A 13,745-nucleotide genomic window follows, 5' to 3' on the forward strand; every position below is an offset into this window, starting at 1 on the left:
TTTGTTGTTGGGAAGATCTTTGTGGTTGTATTGACTTTTGTTTCCTCCTCGACATGTATTGGTTATATGATAAGAAGGGTTCTGAAAAGTTTTCATTTCTGAACAGTGCTTCATTAGTATCCAAATCAATGAATACCCTGTTAGCTTTCATCCATGACACTGCTAAGATACACGGCATTGCTGATCTACTTGGTGGCAGTACATGGAATTTTGTAGTGTACGGATGTGCCTGCACTGTGATTGGTATTATAATAGACCACAACGTGGTCAACTCATCACCTGATGCTACTTTCAACCGGTGTGTCTTTGGTATTGTCCTCATTGGTCCAAGTTTCTGAAAGAGCTCAAAGCTGATGACACTCATTTTTGCTCCAGTGTCAAGCAATGCATAGATTTCAACTTGTTTTGTGCCTGCATAAGCTTTTATGTAAGGACTACACCACGTATCTTCCAAGTCGTCAATGATGCTATTGTCCTGAGCCCTAAGATCTGTCATGGTCTTTTCTAATTCGTCGCTTTGTATATCCGCTTCGATTGTTTGGGATGTTGAAAGAGGATATTCGTCAGTCATCATTGGTGTGACCATGTTTATTGTCCTGAGAAACTGCTTTCATTTAGCAATCCGTTCCTTTGCTTCTTGTTGTGCCTGGTCGTGAATTCTTTGTTGTTCCTGTCTATAGGTTTTTCCATAATGCAGTTGAAACAACATTTCCGGTGTTAAAGGTAGATGATACTTTTTTAAACGACACCCACTAATCCAGTTCGGCATTTCTTTTCCATCTAGTGTCGACAGTTTTACTGCTCCGCTGGACGATATTTCTTGGATTAAATAAGGCCCCATTCCCCTTTTCTTTAGCTTTTTGGTATGCTGTTTAAGGGTGTATACTAAGACATAGTCGCCCGTTTTAAAGTCCTTGTTCTTGACATGTTTGTCAAAAAACTCTTTCTGTTGTCTTTTTTTTGCATATATGGCCGCTACAGCATTGAGTCGTAACTCATCTAATTTTTCAAGGTCCTCTAACCGTTCTGAAAGTTCATGCCCCGTCCAGTCCAATTGTGTGGCTACCCTTAGTGTGGGGATCAGAAAGTCAATAGGCAATATTGCATTTAACCCATATACCATATTAAATGGTGTAGCATTGAGTGTTGTTTTATATGCAACTCGATAAGCCCACAATACTGAATAGAGCATCTGATCCCAATCTGTTCTTGTTTCACTAACCAGTTTCGTAAGAACTGTGCACAATATTTTGTTGGTCGCTTCCGCTTGGCCATTGGCTTGTGGATGATAGGGTGCAAATTTGCGATGAATTACCATAAACTCATTTAAGAGATGTTGGATAACTTCATCTACAAAGTGTGTCCCTCTATCACTCACTAGCTCGATTGGAAGGCCATAACGTGTAAACACATATTCATATAAGAATTGTGCCGTGGTTCTAGCGTCTGCTTTCATTGTGGCTTTTGCTTCCACCCATTTGGTCATGTAATCCGTGGCCACTATGATATATTGTGCTTGTGAACGATACACTGGTGGAGTGATAGGACCAACAAAGTCCAATCCCCATTTAGCGAATGCTCGAGCACTCATCATTGGTCTTAAAGGCATTTTGTCTCTTTTAACTGGTACCTTAGTGAGTTGACATTCATCACACCTTTTCACGAATTCTGCTGCATCTTGAATCATGGTTGGCCGCCATATACCTGCAACCATAATGATTTTTACGATTCTCTCTGCTGAAAAATGACCTCCTGCTATGCCTGCATGAGCTTGTTCCAATAATGGAAAGTAGTCATTTTCATGAGGAACTAACCTTAGCTGGTCATCAGTTCCTCTTTTATACAATTGGTCACTAATGAGGGTATACCTATTCGCTTCGATTTGTAAAGCCTTTTGTCTGGCTTCAGACCAATCTCCTGGCAGCTCCTTATTAGTCAAATATTCCACAATAGCATGACTCCATGCGGGTGCTACTGTCACTTGGTATAATGTGGCATAATCCACAGTGGTATTGGATGTGCAAGAGTCGCATTTTTTGATGAAATTAGCTACATCGCCTGCCATTCCTGGCCAATACACTCCAAGTCTTCTTAATTGTTCATACATCATTTGATTTCCTCTATGGAATCCCCCTGTTTGTGTATGGGCCTCCTTTAGATACACTTCGTACTCCACTGGGCCTATACACAACCTTAGAATCCCATCGTTTCCATGATGGTACATTCTTCCCGCAAGCATTGTGTAATTTCGTGCTTGTCTAACGTCTTCCACCGTGTGTTTGTCGTCAAGATTCATTCCATATGTCAGCAACGGAATAATTTGCTCTGACCATTTCGGTACCATCTCTATATTAAACAGGTATGCATCTGGGAGATCATCATCTACCCCGGTAGCTTTTTTGCCATGTAGTAATCGAGAAAGGTGGTCTACTCTTTGATGAGTTTTTCCTTTCTTAACTACTACCGTAAAATCAAACTCCAGCAACACAATGAACCATCTTACAATTCGTCCTGTGTTACAAGGTTTGTTTACTAAGTACAAGAGTGCCTGATGATCCACAAAGAATGTGAATTTGTTAGCGAGTAAGTAATGCCGAAATTTCTTTACCGCATATATCATACCCAATCCTTCTCTTTCAGTGGTAGTATAATTCTTTTCTTCACTGTTGAGTTGTCTACTAGCATAACTGATTGGAAAATCCGTCTTACCCTCATCTGGTTGTGCTAATATACAGCCTATTGCAAATGCCGAAGCATCTACATGTACATGGAAGATCTTTGACCAATTTGGTGCTTTTAGAATTGGTGCAGATACCAGTGCCTCTTTTAGTTTCTGGAATGACTCCTCACATTCATTGGTCCAAATGAAGAGCGTGATTAGACTATACAAGGGTTTTGCTATTACAACATACATGTAGATAAAACGTCGGTAGTATCCACAATGTCCCATAAATGATTGTACCTCTCGTACAGTGTTTGGTCTTGGCAATTCTATGATCACCTTTACCTTGTCTTCATCAGTGGTAATTCCATTAGCCGACACTATGTGGCCTAAGAGTTTACCTTGTCGTACCATGAATACACTTTTTTCTGGGTTGAGGCAAATCCTATACGTTCTGCATTTTTCGAATACCTTTCTAAGATGATCTATATAGTCTTCTCTCAATAGAGAATAGACACACAATTCATCCATGTAAATATCCAAGAATTTTCGCAAGTATTCTTTAAAAGCGTGTGTCATTAATCTCTGAAATGTGGCTGGAGCATTGGTCAAGCCAAATGGCATTACCCTAAACGCATATATGCCCCATTCTGTTGCAAACGATGTTTTGTATTGGTCTTCTAGTTTGACCCCCAATTGGTTATAACCAGAGAATCCGTCCATAAAGCTATAGGCTTGCTTGCCTGCTACTCGTTCCAGGACGTGTTCAGTGATAGGAAGAGGGTAGTTGTCCCTTATTGTTGTTGCGTTTACCTTCTTGAGATTCACACACACTCGTAATTTTCCGTTTTTCTTGGGTACCACCACTATCGGGGACACCCAGTCCGTGTGCTCTATCTCATAAATAAATTCAGCCTCCATAAGTTTGTCTATCTCCTCTTTTATCCTTTTGGCGAATGTCTCATTATACGTATGGACGTTGTTTGCTTGGCTTTGCATCAGAATTCAGAGGGATTGAATGTTCACAAATGTTAGGATCCACTCCCTTCAAATCTTTGTACGACCATGCAAACACATCTCGAAATTCCTTAAGTGTTTTGATCAATAAGTTCTCTTCTTCTCGACCTAGATCTGTGGCAATGTAAGCAGGTCGAGGATTTTCTCCTGGCTCTGCTAAGTCTATTTTCTTGGCGTTCTCTGGCCCATCGTAGGACTCATTTGATTTAGGCTCCCTCATTGGTTGCTGAACCACCAATCTTCTTTCATGAATGGTGTACTTACAATAGTGAGGAGGTACATCTATCTTTTTACTCCCATCAATAGCGTTCGTTCCATCGCTACTTTCCATTTCAGTTGTCCATACATTTTTAAATTTTTGTTTCAACTCATTGTATCTCGTTTTCCATTCAGTTTTCGTCATAATTGGACTACCACAGACATTCAGTTTTTCTATTGCAACTCTTTTTTTTGCTTTGCTGGTTTTCTTAGGTTTCAACAGTCTGGACTTAAATCCTGAGTCTTCAACAACCTTAAGAAATCTTCCTGACACTTTATCCTTCACACAATCAACAGCATGAATGTTCATAAGGAAATGTGTCTTACCCTTAAACTCCGGCATGGGTCTCAGCCTGGTTGGTGGACTGATATGGTGTCGTTTACTCTTGTATCTTTTTTGGCGTCTCTCACTTTGGTTTGGAAAATTGTAGAAGACGTCATTGTCTTGATCTTGATTGTCATCTCCCTCCGTATTTTCCGACTTCTCGTCATCCGCGTTATCCTTGTTTTCACTTTGATCAGAAGAATCATAAAATTCTTCTCCCTCCTGCTTGATTTCTTTAGTGGGGATTTCTACATAGCCTACTATCTTAAGCTCAAGTTTCGTTTCTGTTTGATTGATCCTCATATTCTCAGTATCTCCATCGTTCTCATCCTCCTCCACAATTTTGCTCAATATGTAGTATGGTATGATATCGTAGCCATTCTCATCACAAAATTTGGTGGGAGTGACTTCATTGACGCATACATCCAATGTAGCCAAAATTTGAGACCATTGTAGGGGTTCAAGATTCTCTTTAGGAAAAGGTTCTCGTATATATGCATCGTCTTCCAAGACCCTCTCTAGTGTCCTTTCATTGTGGTCAAATGCACTACATTTAGATGCCCCACACATCCATATCTCCTTTTTCTTACAAAGCCACGCTGGGACTTCTGATCCACTAATGGTGGTTGAGTCAAATTCTTCCACAGGGGTTCTCGTGACATCATGGTAGCTATGATTTTTCATGTTTACGCGTGTAGTAGTTTCAACATGTCTTAGATACAAATAATCATACCCCCAGTCCTGCACCATTTTGAGTTGCCTCATGAACGGCCTACCAAGGATAATTTCATAGTTGTTCTTCTTACCAAAATCTACTATGGAAAAGGTATGTTCGTACTCTATGCCACAAGAAGATACCAAAATTGCCTCAAGCAATCCTATAGGCCTTTCCATGTGCCCATCCGCCAGTTGCAATTTCATTCTAGTTGTTCGTATTGCTGGTTTTCTCCATTCTTCCCATAGCATTTTGGTCGCAATGGCAATGCCAGCTCCACTATCAAGTATTGCCTTAGTCTCTATGCCGTTATACTCAACTGGTAGGGTTGTGTTTCCGTCTTCACCTTCACAATACTCTCCTACCTTGTTGAGTGGCACTGGTATAGTGTTGACTTTCTTCGGGTCTGTGTCATTAAGCTCGGTTTCGAAGAACTTAAGAGGTCTCCTTATGCCAAATTTTTAAAGACATTTGCCCACTTCCGTCCACATGCTTGGCCTAATTTTTAACAATTCTGCCAATGTGATTGTACACTTGACCGGAGTGGTCAACAAGTCTGTTAGGATTTTAGTGTCCAATTGATTTGACCCGCCTATTCTTTGAGAAGGTACTCTTCGAATTTCTGACCTTGCCTCATAGTCCCCCATATATGATGGCAAATTTCTGAGTGATTCGGGTCTGCTATCTTTGGATGCAAATGAACCATTATTCCCTTGAAATGATTTAACGTCTAAATCCCATGGAGGCTTATTCAAGTTCAACTCCGAGAAAGGCGCCGACTTGACTGTTTTTGTCTCATATTTTTCTTGAGCTTTTCACACCGTTTCCCATAGCTCTTCGGGCCAATTTTCTTCCATAATAGGGGAATATGGTGGAAAATCTTTCAGTGATTCATCAGTGCTATTAGGCATGTCTCTTGCATCCTCTACATCCGGCAAGGATTTAACATTTTCTATCTTGTTGGGTATCCTTTGTTCGGTTTTGTGAGGTGTTTCATTGTTTGGTGGTTTGATTACTCTATCTCCCGCTTCCATAGGTGGAGGCTCCAGTAAAGCTTGTGCAGTTTCAATCAGCTGTTTGCACTTCTCTAGTCTCTGTTTTTCTATCTCTGGATATGGATATGTCATCCACCTTTGCTCTAGAGTCTGTCTGTTCTTCAATCTTGCTTCGTATGCTTGCAAGATTGCATCTAAGGGTTCATTGATTTTATCTACCAATACCGACCCTCCTGAGCTTGCACTTCTTGGTCCCTCCGTTGATTTTAGAGAGTCGGAATCTCTTTGCTGTTTAAGTTGCTCTCGAGCTATCGTTAGCTCAGCTTCTACATCTTTTTGTTTTCGCTCACGTCTAGCTTTAATTTTCACTCTTTTTTCTTTCCAAGGATTATCACGACTGATGCTAGACTTGTCAGTCTTGATTTATTCTTGATTTTCATCGTTACTCTTGGGTTGATTGTCATTTTTCCTTGCTTGGGCTCTCGTCAAGACCTTAACAGGAATCGGAGTTTTGTTTTCTGACCCTCCACTGGAAGGCAGCGCTCCCAGCATATTCAAGGTAGTTTTTGCTCCTTTGCTCAGGTTTTTAGGGCAATCAGGGATCAAGTGAGTAATTCCACACTCCGTGCAATATGCGTTGACCCTAATGATTTCGTCATGAGGGCAGTACCTCAGCCAATGGTCTCCACCACACTTGTAGCATGGTCCTGTAGGCTGTTGAGGTGCTCCTAGAGCTCCTCTTTGTTGGTGTGCAATTCTTTGCCCGCTCATGCCTCCGCTGGCTATGAACAACAGTGTTCTTTCATCCAGGCTATATCGTCCTTCTTCCGCTGCCTGTGCAGCAGTTGGTGGTCCTGTATTTCCTATCATGCTCCATGGTTCTGGTGTAGAGGGTTCTTCCGGTGGATAATAGATAGATCTCGCTGCATATCCATTGGGCTCGTCATAGTATGCATGCATAGGTACCAAAGCCTTCTCATCCGACTCAGTTAATGTGGGTGTGTATCTTATGCCGACCGGTCGTAATCCTGGTTGGGGTGGTTGTTGTCCCAACACTGGTTGTGGTCTTTCTACACCTACAGGTCCTGTTAGGTTGCCTGTCTGATATCTAGGCATCGGTGGGATTTGAGGGGATGTCGCCTGAGCTTTCGGAGCATATGGTCATTCTCTCACATATCCCTTGTTATAATAACACTCCTCCGTCCCATGGTTTGTCCATTTTTGTTCAATCGCACACCATTTTGGTTGTTTAGCTTGTGGTTTGGAATACAAGTTAATATTTTTAAGCACTTCCTCTACAAGCTGCTCTTGGCTTACCGCTACTTCTCCTTTCAGTGTTATCTTAGCAGACTTGCTTCCGCTTTGTTGCGAGGAAGAATCATCGTCAAGATCCTTGAACTCACCCTCTTTGTAGACCGCACAATTGTCCACAAGGTATAGAGCTTCCTTGGTTAAATCATTCAACGTCGTGCTCCTTTTCATATGTAAGTCCTTTTGAAGATCTGCATTCCTTAGTCCTTGAATAAATATAAGCATAAGTCTGGACTGAGTTGGCAGTTCCTCCACGGGGCAGAACTTAACATATCTTTTTAATCGGAGGGCTGCCTTTTGCACAGACTCTCCATCTTTGTGTTTGAATTTATGGATTTGTGAGACTGTACTATGAGCTATTCCCCTTTGTGAGAATTCCTCGATAAACTCGTCAAACACTTCCTCCATAGACTCAAAGTCTCTTCGCTCCACCGAGTCAAACCATGTAGCAGCATCATCCTCTAAGGTTAAACCGAATCCTGCAAATTGGGTAGGAAAGTCTAACACCTCTTCAGCTCTAATTACACGCACAAAGGCTACTACATGATCTCTCGGATCCGTGCTTCCCGTGTATTTCTTGTTTACCCATTTTTGCACTTGAGAAGGTCTAATTATACGATGGTCTACAAATCTCATCATGGGATCTCCCCGTCCTAGTCGATATACCTCCTCTGGTCTTCTGTAGTGGCCAGGTTCCTCTCCCAATGGTGCTCCTAATCCATAATTTCTAACAGCTCTCGCGAGAGATGGTTCATCTGTCCGAACTCATTCTCGGGGTGTTCTTCCAGGCTCAGTTGACCCCTGAGTCTTTGGCTTACTCTCTCCTTGATACTGTGCATAGAGTGGTGGTTCTTGTAAATCCCTTAACCCTCGTGCAGTTTGATAACCCTCTCGGGTTCTGTCTTGTTCTAATGTAGCACTTTGTCGAAGCCATGCCTGCAATGATGGCTAAGTAGCTGGTTGATCCTGGTAGTTGGACGTCGGTTGTCGGGTAGAATGTGAGGTAGCGTCATACTCTTCTGAAAAGGGATTTGTCGACTTGCTAGGGGTGTAGGTGGCTCTTGGTACTTCGTCGTGGCCATAGGTCGATGCTCTCGGAACTGTTGCCTTTTCAACCTCTTCTGGGGGAATACGTTTGTATTATCGCCCGAATCTATCAACAAAAATAATATCCTTCCCTATAGCACTTTCATAAGAAAATAAGTAAAGAACCTTGTCTTTGCTTAATTCGTTTGGGTAGGGTTCCTTGCATCGAAATTAAGAGACTATTCCCTCGCTTTCATGCTTGTAAATCCCTACATTCTCATTATAGGTTGGGACCCTGGTTGTTTTCTTATCATACATAAAAAGCGCTCCAGGTCGATCAATGTTAGGAGGCGGTTCTTGGGTTTCTGAAACCATTTTCCCTTTTGCCACGTTATCCCCATATCTGTTGTAATCCTCAGGGTTACTCACTATCAGATAGTGGTTCCCCTTTTCGTCTCGGAATCTGTCTTCGTCATCATAGACTCGAATTATCTCTAGTCTCTGAGCAGTCTCTGAGCAGTCTCTGAGCCGGTCTTTCTTCAATACAAATACACTTGCGTCCTCGATAGTCAGAATAAACTAAGGCTCCCCTCGAGTTAGTTCCTTCCAAGAAGATTATAGTGAACTTGGTTTCGTTTAAAGGATGTAGGGATGTGCTCCCCCCTGGCATTGGTCCTTCACCGTTGAAACCTCCTGGCTGTTGACTCCCCATCATGAAGGACTTTTCCGACGAAGTGTCAGTATCACTACCCTCTTCAATGATTGGCGCTAATGGGTCTAGTCTCGTATGAGTTACACTCTCTTCGGTGGACGTGGTGCTTACTTGACTTTTGACACTTTTAGCTCCCGACTTAACAAAGGCTCCTGACCTTAAATACATAAGAATGAAAGTTGGGTTGCAAACTTAAAGCTTACCTGGACTCCTTCTTCCTGTGTGGCTTTGTGATGATCTCCTTCTGGGATCTACACAAGGATGGTTAGTCTGTTCACAAGGGTTTTCCGTGAATTACCAAAAAATCTTTCCAGTATATACAACAACCACTTAGTCAGTCTTCTGGTGGTCCAATTTCAAATATGAAATGATGGCTGGGATCTATATAGAGAGTATGTCCTAGCAGTATAGTCACAAATTGCAAAATGTGTCTAAATCACTACTTTCTTAGTCTATCGCGATAGACTGACAATTTGCTCAGCACAAGTCAATTCAAAATTGTGACTTTACCCTTGAGTTCCAGTTACCCTCTATAGCATATCCCTCAAGTTTTATGAAGCTTGGACACTTGGGTAGGGTTTTGGTCCCATTTTAGTATTTCAGTCAGAGCTTGATTCTCTATTTGAACCTCAGATTGACCTTCAGTGATCTAAATGCCTTGAATTTTGGTGTGTCTGTTATATAGGCCCTGATAAAGCTCTCCCTAGGGGAAATTTTAGTATTTCAGTCAGAGCTTGATTCTCTATTTGAACCTCAGATTGACCTTCAGTGATCTAAATGCCTTGAATTTTGGTGTGTCTGTTATATAGGCCCTGATAAAGCTCTCCCTAGGGGAAATTTGAAAGAAAAGTTCCCCAGCAGCAGTTTCCTTGGTCTATCACGATAGACTTGGCATTTTCTCCCTTTTTATCATTTTTCTCAAGTTTTCTCCACAATTGGTTCAACCTCCCCTTGTGTAGTGCATTTACCAATTTTGGCACTGTTTGGACATTTGGTCAAAGACTTCTTGCCCTTGTCTCTGAATTCAGACTCTAAACACCAGTTTTGAAGTTGTGGTCAAGATGGTGTTCAATTTCACTCAATTTTTGTGAGTACCCTTGTATTGATGTGTTAAAACTGTGGTATAAAGGTTTTTTCCTAGTTGCTAGTCAAGCACCACCTTCATCAGTCTATCGCGATAGACTAGGCACAGGGCAATGGGGATTTAATTTCTTGTCTGTTTTTGCATAGTCTTGTTCCCTGTGCCCATACAAGTCTATCCCCCAAGTTTTATGCAGTTTGGACTTATTTTGACCTTAAACTCAAGCACTTCACAAATTTCACTTTTCTCTGACAACTCACAACTCCATTGCACTTGAAGTGATGCAAATTTGATGACACTTCATCTTAAACTTGTAAACATCAGTCGTACCTCATGACATAGTCAGTTTACCCTAGGCTAATGGTTATATCTCTTCTTGGACTCTTTAGGTTCACTTAGTGTTTCCTTATGACAATCACCTGTTTCTTTTTTGTTGGTTTTGGTCGCAATTTTTATGTTTTCTCGAGTGTTGGATCATAAATTTCAATGTTGACTCTTTTCACCCCGTTCAAGGGTATATGGGGTGGGTTTTGATTTCAAGGCAAGCAAACAGCCTTAGTGTTTCTTCTTTTTGTTTGTTTTTTGCGTTTTTACAACATTTTTCTACTCTATTTCTTCACAAGTATAACAAGCACTCAAAACCAAAAACCATAACTCCACATTATCCTACTTAACTAAATCTAACTAGTCATAGACCCTCGGCAAGACACCGGCTTCCTGGCTATCCACTAGACCTCAGGATACTCTATCCTGGATCTTATTCTAAAAGTTTAAGCTCTCTCTAGTCAAAACTAAAGTAAGCTAACCATCACACGAGTGACGTAGATCTCCCTACTTAAGGTCTTGTGTCCCCGGCAACGGCGCCAATGTTTTAGGGATTGACTACTCCCCTGTTCATACTCAAGAGTACGACACAGACAACATACTTATCATCCGATGACACGACTAACCCGTAGGTGCACGTAGGCAATCTTGTTAGCTTGTCAGGCTGAGACCCAGGCTGAGACCCAATCTACACATACACACTTTTATGATGCACCAATCATTAACTCTGGTAGAATGCAACTCACTCTATCCCTAAATAATCATAACACCATTTATACTTCCAATGAACTCAGAATCGCATCAAACTTACTAGGCACCATCCTCTCACTATGATATACTTACCTATAAGTCTAATCTCACCAGATTTGAACCCTAGTTATCTCGAATACAGTCGCGATAGACTAACAGGTCATAATCCAAAAGTGGGCGAAACTTAAGTTTATGAGTATCTATGTGTAGCTAATCTCTTTCTCATTCTATAAAGCACCTGATTGTTGAAAACAGACACTGTTTGTGCTACTTACAAGCAAAACAAGGACCCACCCACATCGGACGACGGGTGTGACCCCCCTCCCATAAATGCTTCCTGGCGCAATCGCTCTTCCGTCCTTCTCCCGCCTCCGCCCCCAATCACACTCCAATGGGGAGCGACATCAATGGATGATAAAACCCTCGGATCGCTAGTTTCCATTCGAGCGCGTTTTCTCGGATCGTCCCATAGCCCATAATCATCCACGTAAGCCAAGCATATATGCCAAAGACGTGCAATTGCACGCTTACATCGCGTACATGGACATGGTAATCGCTCGCTCAACCATCGAGTTCGTTCCACGCCAACCGGCGGACCCACGTCATCCCAATCATCCTGCACACACGACCACACACTAAATAAGAAAAAGAAAAATCAAGAATGTTGGTACTGACATGACAAGAGGTCATGCAGTCGGCGTAACCTTAATGTCTCATCAGAGATTTTCGCGGTAATACTGGCGGTAATATAAGTGGTAACAGGCGTGGTAATACTCGCGGTAAAATCCCAAGAAAATATTTTTATATAAAGGGGGCACCTGAGTGCCCCCGCGAAATTGAATGCCAAAACTTCAAAATCGACCTCCTCTTCTGTGCGGGCCTATTTCCCTCTCCACCTCCAAGCTCTCTCTCCTTCTCCCTTTCCATCTCCAACCTCTATTACTCTCTTCATCTCCATCCCCACCATATCCAAGCGATCGAGGTCACGAATGTAAGTGCTCAAACTCTCTCTCTTTCTTCTCGTTCTTCTATACACACACACAAACACATACACACACATACACATGCACACACACACAATGCATACACATTGCACACACACACACATGCACTAACATGCACACACATGCACACACACATTGTACACACACGCACACACACACACAATTTTGTGCACAATCACACACTAATGCTTGCATTAGTGTGTGAATGCATTATACACACACTAATGCTTGCATTAGTGTGTGATTGTGCACAAAATGCACAAATAGTGTGTGGAAACACACTATTTTGTGCACAATCATACACTAATGCCCGCATTAGTGCGTGCATGCGTTACAAGCACACGCTAATGCTTGCATTAGGGTGTGCTTGTGCATGAATTAGTGTGTAAACACACTAATGCATGCACAAGCACACACTAATGCAAGCATTAGTGTGTGCATGCATTAGTTAGTTTTTACACATTATTTTGTGCACAAATTACACACTAATGCCGCACTAGTTAGTTTTTACACATTATTTTGTGCACAAATTACACACTAATGCCCGTATTAGTGTGTGCATGCATTATACACACACGCATTAGTTAGTTTCTACACACTAATTTGTGTTCAAGCACACACTAATGCAAGCATTAGTGTGTGCATGCATTATACACACACTAATGCTTGCATTAATGTGTGATTGTGCACAAATTAGTGTGTTTAATTCACACACTATTTTGTGCACAATGCATGCATTATACACACACACACACACACACACACACTAATGCTTGCATTAGTGTGTGATTGTGCACAAATTAGTGTGTTTGTGCACAAAATAGTGTGTGAAAGCATTAGTGTGTTTTCACACACTAATTTGTGCCCAAGCACACACTAATGCAAGCGTTAGTGTGTGCATACCTCTCTAGCACACACTAATGCTTGCATTAGTGTGTGCTTGTGCACTAATTAGTGTGTTTTCACACACTATTTTAGGCACAATGCATGCATTATACACACACACACACACACACTAATGCAAGCATTAGTGTGTGCATGCATTAGTGTGTTTCCACACACTAATTTGTGCCCAAGCACACACTAATGCAAGCGTTAGTGTGTGCATACCTCTCTAGCACACACTAATGCTTGCATTAGTGTGTGCTTGTGCACTAATTAGTGTGTTTTCACACACTATTTTAGGCACAATGCATGCATTATACACACACACACTAACGTTTGCATTAGTGTGTGCATACCTATCTAGCACACACCAATGCTCACAATAGTGTGTGGTTGTGCACAAATTAGTGTGTCTACACACTAATGCATGCACAAGCACACACTATTGTGAGCATTGGTGTGTGAAAAAATTGCACACACTAATGCTTGCATTAGTGTGTGCTTGTGCACTAATTAGTGTGTGAAAACACACCCTAATGCAAGCATTAGTGTGTGTGTGTATAATGCATGCATTGTGCCTAAAATAGTGTGTGAAAACACACTAATTAGTGCACAAGCACACACTAATGCAAGCATTAGTGTATACTAGAGAGGTATGCACAAGCACACACTAACGCAAG

This window comes from Adiantum capillus-veneris, chromosome 27, assembly GCF_014529385.1.
Source record: "Adiantum capillus-veneris isolate H3 chromosome 27, ASM1452938v2, whole genome shotgun sequence".
Classification (NCBI taxonomy): Eukaryota; Viridiplantae; Streptophyta; class Polypodiopsida; order Polypodiales; family Pteridaceae; genus Adiantum; species Adiantum capillus-veneris.